General features: G+C 36.7%; 1 protein-coding gene across 3 annotated transcripts in view; it reads left to right on the plus strand.

Annotated features, from left to right (window-relative positions):
* The window catches only part of flnba (filamin B a), an 87,715-nt gene that overhangs the window by 16,095 nt on the left and 55,225 nt on the right, over positions 1 to 16,395 (plus strand). The window lies entirely within an intron of this gene.

Consider the following 16,395-nt stretch of genomic DNA (forward strand, 5'->3'; position numbering starts at 1 on the left):
TCAAATGCATTTTTAATTGTAAATTTATGTAAACATAACATTCATGGCATGATATTATATTGATATTGAATAAACAACTGAACTAGGTTATTTTACAGCAGGTTCAAGTGGGTTAAAAACAAGACCCAAGAGAATTACGAGGTGTAAAATAGGGCTGGGTAATAAATATCGATTTCTCGATATTAATCGATTCTCATTTTTACGAACCAATATCGATTCTTAAATCTCAAGAATCGATTAGTCATCCTGTTTCATTTGGATGAATGGGACATTGTATCGCGGCTGCGCGCATCCAAAAAATCGCAATAATCTTTGTCGTTTGTTACTATTGATATGAAACAAAGTCTCAATTTTCAAATTACGTCCATTTTCTTTAGAAATTCAAAAACATAAATAGTGTTTTGTCACTGTGGCGTGAGATCGCTCTAGAGAAGCAGCAGCGCTGATCTCTCATCCGGCTTAATAATACCAGTCACACCAGTACCAGTCAAGTGTGTTAAAAAATAGAGTACAACTTATCGAAATCCGTATCATGTCACATTGATTCGCTCAATCAGCGTTTCAACCATGGAAAGACGTCAGTTAAACAGCTTGTAATCAATGTCATCGTCATATTTACCTCAGAAAACCCACATAAACTCGTTAGTCAGCTAGAAAAAATAACTCTATAGAGGAGCATTTTGCTAAATATATACACCATATTACATATGCATTATAATCTTAATGTTCTTCAATATTTAATGCATATTTGAATAAATCTGGCAAGTTTTTATGACAGACACCATTTAAATGTTTATATTTCATATAATCTTCTTATTATAAAAATAAAAAAAGTGTAATTTAAGTGTTCGTATAGCTGCAAAACAGTTCATTATTACCTTCATATTAGGCTAATGAAGCCCAACTAGACTCCCATAGTTACAGCATTAGTTGAGAGATTTGATTCCCTTGAGAAAATTTGCCATTTATTGTAACTGATTTCCAAAATAATCGATATTGAATCGAATCGTAATCGAAATCGAATCGAATTGCAAGCTTGTGAATCGAAATCGAATTGAATTGTGAAATTTGTCTCAATACCCAGCCCTACTGGGTTATTTTACAGCAGATTCAAGTGGGGAAAAAACAAGACCCAAGAGAATTACGAGGCGAAGTGATTGTTTTAGCAACAGAAACAAGTCATTATTTTAAAGCAAGCTCTCATGTCCGCTGGTATTTTTACATCCGCGACACATCCTGGACCAAATCCTCCGCTAACTCCACAAACAAGCCTTCAAAAGGCATCTTCCTCTCTCCAGAGCGAGCGAGATTCAAACAATGCGTCGTATAAACCATATGGTCGCCTCCCAGTTAAGCGAGAACATCATCTGCATTTCCTGTCGAAGGGTGAGGTCATCGCTCTGGAATAACCTCAAACACATGCTGTGCAAACTCGAGCGTTTCATGAATATGTGGAAGCACGAGGTGACACTAAACGTGTGTTGAGGAACTGGCAGCGTGCGCGTTGTTTCAGGCTCCGCGTATGTGTGTGAAGCCAAGGCTTCTCAGAAACGGTGTTTGTGCTGAAATAAATATCAATGAAAAATAAGTTGCTGTCAACGTGTCTGTGTTTCTTGGGCAGAGCATACCTGAACCAAAAGCTGAATTTATTTTCTTTCACTTTTCTTTCTAGACAAAATTATGTATGCACACTTAAATTAACCATGTTATATTTATTATTTAGTGTTCACATCCATCCATTTATTCAAATCTGCATACTATAATTGTTTGTTTTCAAAATTACTTTTAGTGTGTGAACGATTCAAATATGATTAGCTGTGGAGAAATTAAGGTATATTTGGCTAAAATATATAATATTGGTTCTTATAATGCTTATCGATGTGAAATATATAATCCAGGCTGTTATGTGAAACTACATAAATATCATTTCATTATTCGAGTTTGATGAAGTGTAATGGAAATGGATTGAAATACTAAATGTAATTTAAAATGCATGAATCTTAAAGGCCTTACATATTTTTGAGTGCATACCGTAATACACATTTTAAATGAGCTCTTATGATTGGCTAAACTTTGCATGCTGTCATTAATCAGGGTTGGGTCTGTTTGCTGAATACTGAATCATGTTATGCAAATGCGAGCACTAATCACCATTTTTTTCAGTTTAGTATGTGTACTGTGGGTACTTTAAAATGCCAAGAAGAAAAATCCTGTTTTTTTTTTATTATATGACCAGTTAGATCGGGATTTCAAATCGGAATATTTTTTTTTTCTTCTTTCTTTCTCCGTTTTCTATTTGTAGGCTCGTAATCTCATCTCGAAACTCGCACACTACAAGTATGCGGTAATTTGAGATAAATGCTTTAATGTAATGACTTTAAATTGCTGGTTATTACATGCTGTGTTTCCTCCCTCTGTCCACATCTCCGAGCTACACAGTCCAGAGCCAGAGAATAATGTAATCGGAGAAAACGCCCGCTAGAGACCGTAGTGTTGCCCACTTTCAGAGAGAGGAGGAACTCGTGTGTGTGTGTGTGTGTGTGTGAGGCTGTTTAGTGTAAAGGCCACCATGAAATGCAATTTAAAATGTAATAACTTTATCCACTATAAGTGTATGGCAGCGGCTGTTTAAATAGTGATATATTACATTTGCACTAGCCCCTAACCGATAAACATCATTAAATACACATTAAAGTCTTTAGTTCCACTTTTCGAATATTTTCTTAAACAAAGAAATGTCTTTCCGATTTGATGTGTGATGGGAAAAGGAGTAGAGCGAGTTCAGCAAAGGTTGGATTCGAACTCAAATCGATTTGCGTCAAACTTTATCATGCGCCTCCCGCCTGCAATCCAGCGCTTTCCCGTCTGACCCGTAGGCTGTATAAGATGGACGACGCCCCTTCGCTCTCCCATTGGTCAGAAGTAAAGCCGCCAGTGTCCCGTTATGGCGCTGACATCTTGTGCTTGAGTCTGGGACCAGACATGCGCAGTCGTGAACAGGAAGTAAAGCCGCGAAATCAAGGCCCCGCCCCCTCACTCTCGCACGAATCAATTCGCAATTTTTTTTTTTTTTACTAATTGTAGAAATTTACATATTAAATTTACAGTTCCAATCTCCTCCGTCCTCCGATGATCCTGAAAAAAAACGTCTGTTGGTGCTTCAGTGATTTCTTGAACCTGTCAATCACAGCTGTCAATCATGACATCACACCACTAAAAACAAACTTATTTTAAAAACAAACACTCAGCGTGATAAAACCTACAGTAAATGACAGAAACCATCTTTGGAAAAATGATATTTGAAGTGTAATTTAATTTAGTTGGTCTCGCGCGCAGTTGAATAACACGAGAGGCGGGGTTTATGAGCTATACTGGGACCGGCCACCAGGGGGCGATCGAGACACTTTGGCTTCACTTTTCAGGGCTTGTGCGGCACGCTTGGTCTGACCCAACCAGACGTCAGTGGGCGGAGTTAGTGTAAATAGCCTCTTACCAACAAGACGGGCTATTTGCACTTAGTGTAAAAGAACGTTCCGTAATTATATTTGTAAAAATATAAAATTTACATTTTTTTTTAGTAAAATTTTTTTATTATTTAATGCATTTTGGCATGGAATATGAGACATTTCTTCTGGTGTAATACGTTCTTGGGCAGGAACATTTATATTAACCAATAATCCAATAATGTTCCCAATCATTTCCTGACGTGTAAAGTCAAGTCCCATTCAACAATAATATAGCAAAGTGTGTTGCAAATAATTTTCGTGTTTATTTAAATATGTATAATTAGATTCAGATGCTTTAGCGAACCTTCCGAACTGAATGAAGCTGCAGCCGTTCAGGTGTTTAAACGTCCTGAGTCGAGTGATTGCAAACAACTTTAATCTCTTGAGACTTTAACTATTTGGTCCCTTTATATATGCGAGTTTATTTCGCGCCGCCATTGTCCGTTTGGCAGAGCAGAAACTGTTAATGATTTGATGCGGAGGACTATAAGTGGCAGTACCATTATGAACCCTAGAGTTGGAGAAGGGTTCAGTGGTTGGCAGTGTGTGACCTGATCAGACTGTTAATGGAGGGTCTGGGTGAGTGTGTTTGTTTCCCGCAGTCTCTGATTGGCTGCTCCCGGAGAGGGTGGTCATGATCTCATGGGAAAGGAATGTAGGTAGTGCTTCCCGTGTTCCCGTCACGGGCGTCTGCGTATGATGTCATTTTTGAGGGATGTGGCGACAGAACCGAGGCTGCGTTGCCAACTCCAGATCCCGTGGGTTTACGGCCTTTTAATTATTGACCGCCACACACATCTTGGCTTGTTAATTCAAGCATTCATTGCTGGTTCCCCAATTGGGAACATGGCTGTTTATAAAACAGTAAATCAATCAAGCATCACTACTATTGTTTGGTGTTATTGATGCTTAGAAGTTTTGCATGAGATTGTAAATATGTAGTTTTAATCTAAATCACTGAGATTTTCATTCATATTGCAATCTGTGGAAATGCAGCGGGACTTTGCTCTGCCTAGTACAGCAATAATGCGGCTTAAGATCCCGTTTCATGCTGATCTTGTACGTCAGCACTCTTGGATTACAGACCTGACTGGCTTAACCTGGTGTGTGAAGAGAACGAGTGTGATTTTTAGCAATGTATGATGAAACGCATATGATGTCATGCAGTTATTATGCCTGGGCATGTCTGTTTCAGACAGTGAATCTCAATGGTTTAATCTGCTTAACTCGTCCAACATCCATATTCAGTTTATTTATGATTCGAATTATAATAAAGTCATTGCATTTCAGGTCGGCTATAAAAACAAACAAAACGGCGAGTTGCTGAGTCTTGCATTGACTTTTTACAGTTTTTTTTAGTTGTGCACAAACTCTTATTAAACATTGAGAGTTTAAGGGAGGAATGTGCTTAGTTGTCGTGAAAATTATGCAAAAATCATTCATTGTTTTTCATTAAAATAAATGGCTCTGATATTGGGCTTGATGTTTCATTTAAATATTTTAACAGCAATTTTTACTGCTTTTTGTAGCATGCCCTGTCAATGTACTTCTGTGCAAAATTAAATTTTTAAAAATCAAAAATTATTATTATAACTATGCATTTAAAGGAGTAGTTCACTTTTGACAACTTTTGCTGATAATTTACTCGCCCCCATGTCATCCAAGATGTCCATGTCTTTCTTTCTTCAGTCGAAAAGAAATGAAGGTTTTTGATGAAAACATTCCAGGATTTTCTCCATATTATGGACTTCAATGGGGACCAAACGGTTCAAGGTCCAAATGAGAGTTTCAGTGCAGCTTCAAAGGGCTTTAAACGACTCCAGACGATGAATAAGTGGACCATTCGAGTCATGACTCGAGAAAAGATTTGTTCATTTTGATGGAGTTCGAACAGGAGAGTCACAAATGTGTGCTTATAAAACTTAAACTTTTTTTATTTATTTTTTAAATGAGCGATCGTTTCACTAGATAAGACCCTTATTCATCGTCTGGTGTCGTTTAAAGCCCTTTGAAGCTGCACTGAAACTCTCATTTGGACCTTGAACCGTTTGGACCCCATTGAAGTCCATTATATGGAGAAAATCCTGGAATGTTTTCATTAAATAAAAACCTTGATTTCTTATAAACTGAAGAAAGAATGACAGACATCTTGGGTCACATGGGGGTGAGTAAATTATCAGAAAAAGTTTTTTTTAAAAGTGAACTACTTTAAGTTTGCAATTTTTTTTTTTTCAAAGGCCTGGAAAAGAAGGCAAGCTAGTTTAATTAGATTTAATGTAGGATTATGGGTTTATATGGGTGGTTATTTGAATAAATTAGAATGTGTGTATGATTGCATCGGAATACATATGCACTATTATTATTATTTAGTTTCTAATGCTTGGAGCAATCTATTCGATGTACTCTGGACATGTCTATCTTGTATATTATTTTTCTTATTTCTTCTGTATATTAATGTTGGTGTAAGCCCATGCGAGCTTGGCGTAATCATAACCATGATACAATAATAAAGCTTCATTCATTCATATTTTAAAAAGTGCAAGATGTTATGCTTCCGGTTAGCTTGACCTGATGGACCAGGATGATAATCAGTGCATCACGCTGCATTAATCCGCTTAACTCGTCCAACGTTGTCACCCAAGTTGGCCTATCATGGATTTGTAATACTTTCCAGAACGACATAATCACTGTTTGCGTGTTGGTCATCATGACATCATCATCACCCATGAGGTAATGAGTCGAACCACAGGAAATGAGCGTTCTCATTTTAATATGGATTGATAACACTGTTGCTTCAAACGCAAATTAAAGGCCAAAGTCCCGTCAGGTTCAGTCGGAGGGATCGCAGGTGTCTCTGAGAAATGGAGTGTGTGCAATAAGCCACAGACACACTGTCCTGCGCATAATGAGGCTTTTTTTTCTCCCCGCTGGAATCCAGCGTCTAACAAAGGAGTCTGTCTGCTTAATTTATGGATCTGCTTTAAAAGGGCCACGAAACAAACGGCTCTCTGTTTGCAAGCGTTCCCGTGGCGGCGCTGTGATTTAATACGTTCAACAACATTTAATCACCCTAAAACGGCTCATCGCAGTGTTTTCACAGTTTCCCAAACTCCCCGATTCCCAGCGTGACCGCGGACGTGTTTATCTGGGAGGGTCGTCTATAACTCTTGGCTTCTGTGGATGAAAGTCTAGCGCTTGGATCTCGCGTCACATGACTGAGTTGCTAAATTAGGCTGCAGTTTTATTTTGTGATGAGATTGTCATTGGATAAATGCAGCAGTGAAAACATGCAACCTCAAGTATACTAAGTAGAGCCTGACCGATAAAGGATTTTGAAGGCCGATACCGATACAAATATTTATTGGGTTTAAAATCCGATATTCCGATATATCGGCCGATATTATTATTATTATTATTTTTTTTTTATTATTTCAGAAACGCGCAACAAAACATTAACAGATTTCCCTGACATTAGTTATTTGTAGTTATTTATGAGTTTTAACTAAAATAATATGATAATGCATTTTAAAAAGAAACTTGTTTCTTTTATTGTCTCAACAGAACAGACATGTTAGTGGTGTTAGCTAGCTTTGTGGTTAGCTAGTCTATGATGAGCCATAATTTAGCAATGGATAACGTCATACTGCAAATTGTAAAACATAAATTTTCAATATAACAGGCCAAGGAGAGATGATGCGTCTCATTGCTATAACTGTCACGCAATATTAAAGAAATACTTCAGTCACGTTGTCAAAAGTTAAAAGGACAGTCAGTCAACTACACTGTAACAACGTAACGTAACTATTACTAGCTAATTCCGCTTCACTCTCGGCTTATTTAACAGCAGCAAAACTGGACATGATAGTCACAAATTTTGTCCTGCTTATTTGAGTTCAGAGAACTGATGGGGATGATCTTTTAATTGTTATTCAAGCAATGTATGTATCGTGACCAACTCGACGAGTGTTGCCAACAGGAACTGTGTAGAGCGCCCTCTGGTGGACAAACTATACAACTCCAACACTCATGACATGGTCAGCGTGTTTAGTCCGTTTTTTATTTTTGAAATATTCATATATCGGCCATTATATCTGCCGATACCGATATTTTAGAAAATGCCTAATATCGGCCTGCCGATATATCGGTCTGGCTCTAGTGTCCAGGTGCATGAAGTTCACTCGTTCTGCTTCACTAGTTTTCATTTAAGGGATTAAAACACAGCAATAGCCTGTTTTTTTTTTTTTGTTTGTTTTTTTGCCTGCTATTGAAAACATTTGTTTTTTTAGTATGTTTTTGTTGCTAAAGTTCAAAGTCTTAATGTTAAAGAGGCCTTTACAACTTTGTTTATTATATTTTGTGTTGGCTACTACCATTCAAAAGTTTAAGATTGGCAATATTTTTGTGAGATCTCTGCATTTATTTGATCAAAAATAGAGTAAAACAGCACAATATTATTAATTTTAAATATTTTCTATGTTAATTATGGCAAAATGTCATTTTCAGCATCATTACTCCAGTCTTTAGTGTCACATGATTCTTCAGAAATCACTCTAATATGATGATTTGATGATCAACATTTCTGATTATCAAAGTCAATCATGCAATGTTGTATGCAATTCTTCTGAGCAATGTGTTTTAGATCTAAGTCAGCTTGACCTTTGTATCACGAGAAATGCAATAGAGTAACATTTTAATAGCTGATATTTTCAGGGAAAGTCTCGAGTGAGTGAAAGCGAGTAGAAACTCGTGACTATTTAGTTTCAGTTTAAAGTATGAAACAGTGACTTTCTCTTTCATTGGTACTTTCTCGGTTTCATCTACAAGCAAACCTGTATTTCTAAACGTTTGTTCATCAGGTTTTCCTCTTGGCTGTGATACACACAAAGAAAGTGAGATCTTACACTCTATTCCTCCATGTTTTGAAAGTCTTCTATGGTTTTGTCATGTCATTGTAAGTATTACTGAGAGGGTTTGACTCTTTCTGAAGCATTGAAGGTGAAGTTCTGTGTTGAACTTCTGGATTTGGAAGAAAGCTGTGTGTTTTTTTCCTGAGATCCCGTTGTAAATCAGCAGTTTAATAAGCGTTTTAGTGGGAACACTTGACAGAACTGCTGGGGGATTTTTATGAGCATGTTATTTCTTTAACCGAATACATGCAGAGGATTGATCGCAGACGTGATGTGAAGTGAATCTGTTACGGTGTGGAGGATTCGCACGGTAATCTGTTCAGTCCAGTGCGTCATGAGGACATTAGGTGTCTGTGTGATGGTAAAAGTGTGTGTGTTCCTCTTGGTCTAATGAAACGTCTCTTTCCTCGGGCGTTGCTCTTCACCTGGAGAATGTTTCAGTCGTGGCCCGAGGCGCAGGTGTGCTTCGCCAGCTTATGAATGGAGCCGGAAACCCCTATTGAATTACCAGCAGGCACAACTTTATAACTTAGACACACACACACACTGATGTCTTTCAGTATCAGCCATCGTTTGTCAATGAAACAACAGACACATGGTTAAATAGAGAAGATTTTCCTATGCAGGGCAGCTTGTTGTTGAATAACATAAGATTATGACTCATAATAATCATAATAATAATTAAGAATATCTTAAGTTAGAGTTTGAGTTCTTAAGATTGATTTATTTCTGTCAGTGTATCAATTCAAAAGACTGAAACATTTAATGGAATTTTTTTTTTAGTTTAATTGAAAATAAGATTTAATTTATTTAGCTCTACTTTACTGATTTATTTGGTGTAAATCAGAGGAAATGCACATGTATGAATTTATAATATTATAATTATTTTTTTTAAAATTTAATTGTATTTTATTTATACTTTTAGAATATATATTTATTTACTTTTGTTATTTTTTTTTTATTTTATTGTATATTTTCTGGAATATTCTAGGTGGTTTATAGTTCTAGGACACGCACTGGCTCATAAACGTGCGTCTGTGGCGATAAGCGAGGGATTGTCTGAAACCGGTCCTGCCTCCCCCTCTTCCTCCAGTGTTGTTGTGTTTCTGTTTGCTGTGTCGCCATGGTTACCCAGCACAAGTATTGAACTCGTTTCCTTAATCATTTATCTCTAAATATACAGGCGGATGTTGGTGAAAGAACTCCTTAGACAGTCACCTGGATTCTTGGTTGATCACCTGGTAATTCTTTTTAAAAAAGTTTTCTGTTTTTAGTTTCAGTGATACTGATGGGCTCTTGTCAGCCTGTCAGATACTCCGGTAATTCCATACCCAGTTGAATTACATGAGAATATTTATTCCTAAACGAGGGAAGGGGAAATCAGTTTTATAAGAACAATAATAATACTTTGTCCTTTGATAAGCACCACTAATAAAAGTATCTTAATTCCAATATTATTTATATGATTGATAGTTTATGCATTTTTTTGTGTGCATTTTGGCCATTCTTTTCATGATACTTAAAGCATATTTTCACCCAAAATTCAAATTACCCTTGTATCCAGATTTGAGTTTAATTACTGAAATGTTTTATTAGATTCCTAAATTGTAGTAAATACAGTACTACCATGACATAAATTAATTAATGTATTGATTAACGTACGTATGTGTGCATACATCTATGCATGCATTTATGCATTTATCAATGCATGCATTTATGAATTTATCAATGCATGCATTTATGCATTCATCTATGCATGCATTTATGCATTCATCTATGCATGCATTTATGCATTCATCTATGCATGCATTTATGTTTATTTATATAGAACATTTCATACTCAATGGTTCAAAGTGCTGTACATAGAAGAAATTTAAATAATCAAAACAAATAAGAATAATTAAAACAGTTTAGAATTAAAAAATAAATAAAGTACTAACAGTCGGACGAACTGTGGGCCAGTGCTCATTCAGTAAATGCACAGGTAAACAGAAGTGTTTTGAGTCTGGATTTGAATGTGACTACTGTAGGAACACACCTGATCTACTCTGGAGGCTGGTGCAATCTACGGCTGGCATAATAGCTAAAAGCATGCATGCATACATGCGTACACAGTATATGTGTGTTTTTAATATTACAAATATTATTTCAAGGTTTTTTTCCCCTTTTTTTGTGGGGTTGGCCTGTAACCTCACAGGTTTGCTGAGATTCATCCTCCCCACAGATCAAACCGAACTTTTTTCTCTTTCTGGGCAGTTTTCTCGTTCCCAAACCTCTTGTAATCTTGCGTTTCGTCAGGCTGTGGCCGTTGAGGGAACAGAGATGTGTATGACGACTGTATGGGTGGAGTCTTCTGTGTGTTCGCAGGCCTCGCCGTTACTCAAACGCATTTCCAGATGTACTTCTCTCGCATGTGCCTGTTGTCAGACGGCCAGGCTTAACTTTGACAGGTTCAACTCATCTCGTTTCTGACGAAAAATCTCAATGACCCATAAATCTCCCCTTTTTTTTGGCCAGTGGTCTTTGTTGAATCTGATCATCAAGGCGGCTTATTTTCATATATGCTGGTGGAAAATTATTTATTAGGGCTTTTCCAAAATCTCCTTTATCATTTTGAACTTTTCCATGTGCCCGCAGGACGATCTAAGTCTTGTTTTAACTCTTGATAAGTGCATGGAAAACCTCGAAGCTTCTTCTAGAGAGATCTGAGGAAGCGGAGCCCACATGGGTGAATGGTGTGTCTGAGGCTTGAGAAAGCGGCTGGTGTAATGGTTGGTTGGGTTTAGGAGACCCGCCCTGAGGAAATCTGCTGCCTGTGCCTCTCTTTCTCACCTAATCTCATGGAAGCAGAACCACGGGAGACGCGCCAGCGAGGGGAAAGAATGAAATAATGGAGCAATGATTCACAGAAGGTTACAGCTCGGAGAATATATTGAGGTTTTGCATTACGTGAGCCGTGTGGCGTGCAGCAGGGTTACGTCCTCACACTCTTACATTTGGCAGTCAGAAAGAAAAACTATATTTTCTTGCTTAGTTGTCTTGCATGGTCACATTTCACCGCACAAATCTACTGGGAATTGTGTGCATAATTGTCATGAAAGTGAAACTTATGGTCTCTTCTGCAATTCCCATTATTCTTTATGATTCTCATTAGATTCACATTTTAATAGTGTGTGTATCTGTAAATTATAGGGCTGGGTAATAAATATCGATTTCTCGATATTAATCGATTCTTGCGTATACTGTGCGCATCCAAAAAATCTCAATAATCTTTGTCGTTTGTTACTATTGATATGAAACAAAGTCTCAATTTTCAAATCACGTCCATTTTCTTTAGAAATTCAAAAACATAAATATCGTTTTGGCGCTGTGGCTTATCGAAATCCGTATCATGTCACTTTGATTCGCTCAATCAGCGTTTCAACCGTGGAAAGACGTCAGTTAAACAGCTTGTAATCAATGTCATCGTCATATTTACCTCAGAAAACCCATAAACTCGTTAATCAGCTAGAAAAAAATAACTCCAGAGAGGAGCATTTTGCTAAATATATACACCATATTACATATGCATTATAATCTTAATATTCTTCAATATTTAATGCATATTTGAATAAATCTGGCAAGTTTTTATGACAGCCACCATTTAAATGTTCATATTTCATATAATCTTCTGATTATAAAAATAAATAAGTGTAATTTAAGTGTGTGTATAGCTACAAAACAGTTCATTATTACCTTCATATTAGGCTAATGAAGCCCAACTAGACTCCTATAGTTTACAGCATTAGTTAAGAGATTTGATTCCCTTGAGAAAATTTGCCATTTATTGTAACTGATATCCAAAATAATCAATATTGAATCGAATCGAATTGCAAGCTTGTGAATCAAAATCGAGTCGAATTGTGAAATTTGTGTCAATACCCAGCCCTAGTAAATTACTGCACAACAAGTGTTTAAATTGCATAAATAGTCGTGAAATTATTTGCCTTAACATTCAAAACACGATTTCTTCTGTTGTGTAATTTTTGGAGTGAAATGCGTCGTGTTTTAGACTAGTTTAGTGGATAGCTGCCATTCATTTTTGCATAACTGCAATTCAGATTTACAACTTTGACATTTTAAGGTCAAGGTCATCCACTTTATAAAGTTTATGAGCTGCAATGACTCAATATTTACATGCATATCAATCTCAAAATGAGACGTGTAAATTGCAATAGATGTGCTGTAGCCGTTTTAAAAGCAGTAGTTTGATTAAACGCAGTTATTTTGGATCTCGGTCAACAAAACGGTGATTTGACCTTGTTTGACCAGGTCAGGGAGGAGCCGGCTCCAGCTAGCCCTTCGGTTTCATGAGCATTTGTTGATCTGTCCAGACATCGATTCGTTAATAAAGCTTCAGGCTTTACATACATGACCCGAACGAACACGTCACAATATTCCTCATTCAAATAAATCATATGCAGATTAAAGGGGCGGGGCCTGGTTGAGTTGGTTAATAGTTTGTTAAACGGGCAGTTATGGAAAGGGGCGGGACATTTCCCCAAACACACTCAAAGCTCTCGTCCAATCACAACACACTGCTCCAGCCGACCAATCAGAGCACAGTGTGCTTTACAGAAGGAGGGGCTTCATAGAGAGCGATACTGACGCAACAATGGAGAATATGAGGAAAATAAACAACATTTGAGCAGGAAAACCTGTTCTAGGAGAGCCCAAAAACTTCTAACTGGCCTCTAACGACCAAGCTTTGCTTGTTTTTCTTGGTAAATTCACTTCCTTCTCTTTGTGTGTGATGCTCTGGATCTTTAGTTTGTATTAATACTGTTTGTATTAATATGTTTTTGTGTGCTCTCAGATCATACTGACTCATTTCTGGGTGTAACATGTGATGACCGGTTGTGTAGTCTCGTAATTGGATTATGTCAGTCTTTGTAATCACGGTTTTCAGCCATCTGTTTGGATGTGTCCTCGTTGGATGTCATCCGGTTGGAATGAGTGTTTCTGATAGTGAGACTAATGGAACAGCAGATACGCAGATGTGTTGGTGTATTTCCAAGCACTTGTCTCAGCTCGTTATCTTAAGCAGTTTTAAAGTGTCCGTCTCAGATTTTCCTGTCATGTAGGAAATGCTTGTAGTATTGAGTGCGTTTCCAGGCAGGATTTTCCTTGGGATTTCCTCAACTGACCTCCAATGACTTGCCCAGATGACGTTCTGTTTGTTGCGTTGCGAGGAAGACCTCGTTACTGTATCACCACTGTACGTTTCAATTAAAGCCCAGCATGTTTACGGCTCTGTCTCTGTGTGTGATCAGCAACTTTCCGAAACTTTCTGCCGTTCATCTATTATTCATGAAGGAGTTTGTTGCCATGGCAACCCATTCTGCCGTTCCCTGAATGCAGACAATCGTCAGTCGTGTGGTTCTATTGTCGAGGCGTCCCTGTGGCGAGGTCCTCATGGAGATCCCATTAAGCAGGAGCCTCGGGAAGCCGGGAAGGTTTTGTTCAGTGCTAATGAATGATGCTGAACCCCTGTCTGGCACTGAGCTTGTTTCCAGGCTCCTCAAACACTGCCAGAACATTCCAGAGCACCAGTGGCGGCATCCACTGACCCACAGTTTAGAGCGGGCACTGGGTCAGGCCTGCGGTTCATGCATTTCTACCACAAACTAGTTAACAAAAATCAATATCTTTTTAACTGTATAAAAAAAATATTTTTTGTGTTATACATGCACTCACACACGCTTGTATACATGCATAAATATTTTAAAAAAAATTGTAAATATATATGCATGCTTGTATACATGCATACATATATAATTGTAAATAAATATATATATATATATTACATATTCATGCATGTATAGACCATTTCACAAGATGTAAACACTGGTCCAGAAGCACTTCCTGTTTCAGTTTTTTAACACTACATAAAAGCTGGGATAAAATACAAGCAACAGAACATATAAATATGAATCAAAAAGTTAAACAAACATTTTTAAGATGTTTTCTTTACACGTGAAATAAAGAAAACAGTTACAAACTGAAACAGGAAGTGTTTCTGGACCAGTGTTTACATCTTACAAACAAGTGTGCAAGAATATATATATATATATATATATGCAATAGATAGATGTATGAAATTAAAAAATATTAATATTCTTGATCTAATATGATCATATACATGTTTTTTTTTTATGTTTGAAAATGTATATTTTGCCTAATTATTTTAAATGCATATTAAAATATGCATTCATTTAAGAAAATATTTTATATTTTTAATTTATTTCTATACGAATTTTTACAAATATTACTTTTTTTATTTGATTTAAAATATATGTACACATACACACTTATATCTTCACTGAAATAAGCGCAATGTAAATATCAACATTTGTAAAAATGTATCAAAATATTTTTTTTTCTTTTTTTTGGTATATATATTTTTTAACAAATAAATAAAACCATACACAAGAAACTAATCTAGACTGAAGATGCAGTTTGGCATTGAGGTTTGTGTTGTCAGATTTCCCCTGATCTTTGGCTTTGCTTGCTTGTGTGTGTGTGTGTGTGTGTGTGTGTGTGTGTGTGTGTGTGTGTGTGTGTGTGTGTGTGTGTGTGTGTGTGTGTGCTAAAGTTCAGGTCCATTCCTGATGTTTGCAGAAGACTACTGATACTGCTGGTCCACACACACACACACACACACACACACACACACACACTGTATCAGAACAGCAAACATAAGAACAGCGTTTTGAGCTAGTTTCTGCATGTGGTGATGATGTGTGGAGAGTTAAGTCACTCCGCTGGGATTCCTCCTGGAAACATTTGCTCTGTCCTCATGCTAATAATATCAAGTGTGCTAAAGCCTTCTCAGCCTCTGCTCACTGCTGATGACCATACTGGAAAGAAACATCTTAATCTAGTTTGTTTTCAGAAGTGTGCAAGATATTTAAATGGAATTTATTATACAATTAAAATAAGGTTTTATTACCTGTTATATGATCTGATTAGCCAGAGATGTCCCAGATTGGTTTCCAGTGAATCAAATTGACCTTCCTCTCTGACGAGTGGAATATTGATCGGTCCCTGTCACACAACCCACAATCTCCTTCTCTCGGCTATTGATAAAATGTGGAGTCATTTACAGACATGTCACCCCTCCGTTTATCTATTTATTAGTCTTCTAGTCAGTGTTTGCCTAGGGAAAGCATTACTATTGCCCATCACACACAGTGTCCCTGTCACATTTACTGCTCCACTACATTGTGTTATTAGTAATGTTTGCCAAAGCCAGCTTTTATATTATCTGATTGCTGGTGTATTCATTTATTTGATTGCTTTGATTTTTAAAAAAAAAATGATTTTATCATTTGTTTGTTTTGATTAATTAAATTATTAATTGTAATATTTCTTTTATTGATTTAAGTATTTGCTCATTTGATTTATTTAATTTTGTTTGCTAGTTCAGTTTGTTTTTGTTTTTTTTTATTTATTTACTTGACTATTATTTGATTGTGTTTTTGTTTTGTTTTGATTTATTTGTTTCTTTTGAGTCACTTATGCATTTAAAGGAGTAGTTCACTTTTAAAAAAACGTTTGCTGATAATTTACTCACCCCCATGTCATCCAAGATGTCCATGTCTTTCTTTCTTCAGTCGAAAAGAAATGAAGGTTTTTGATGATAACCATATAATGGACTTCAATGGGGTCCAAACGACACTTTCAGTACAAACTGCAAACTGTTCAAAGGGCTTTAAACGATTCAAGATGATGAATAAGGGTCTTATCAAGCGAAACAAGTGGCCTTTTAAAACTTAACCTTTATTTTATTTATTAAATGAGCGATCGTTTCGCTTGATAAGACCCTTATTCATCGTCTTGAATCGTTTAAAGCCTTTTGAACAGTTTGCACTGAAACTGTCTTTTGGACCCCATTGAAGTCCATTATATGGAGAAATCCTGGATTGTTTTCATCAAAACCC

Source organism: Pimephales promelas, chromosome 21 (assembly GCF_988280905.1).
Source record: "Pimephales promelas chromosome 21, fPimPro1.hap1.1, whole genome shotgun sequence".
Lineage (NCBI taxonomy): Eukaryota > Metazoa > Chordata > Actinopteri > Cypriniformes > Leuciscidae > Pimephales > Pimephales promelas.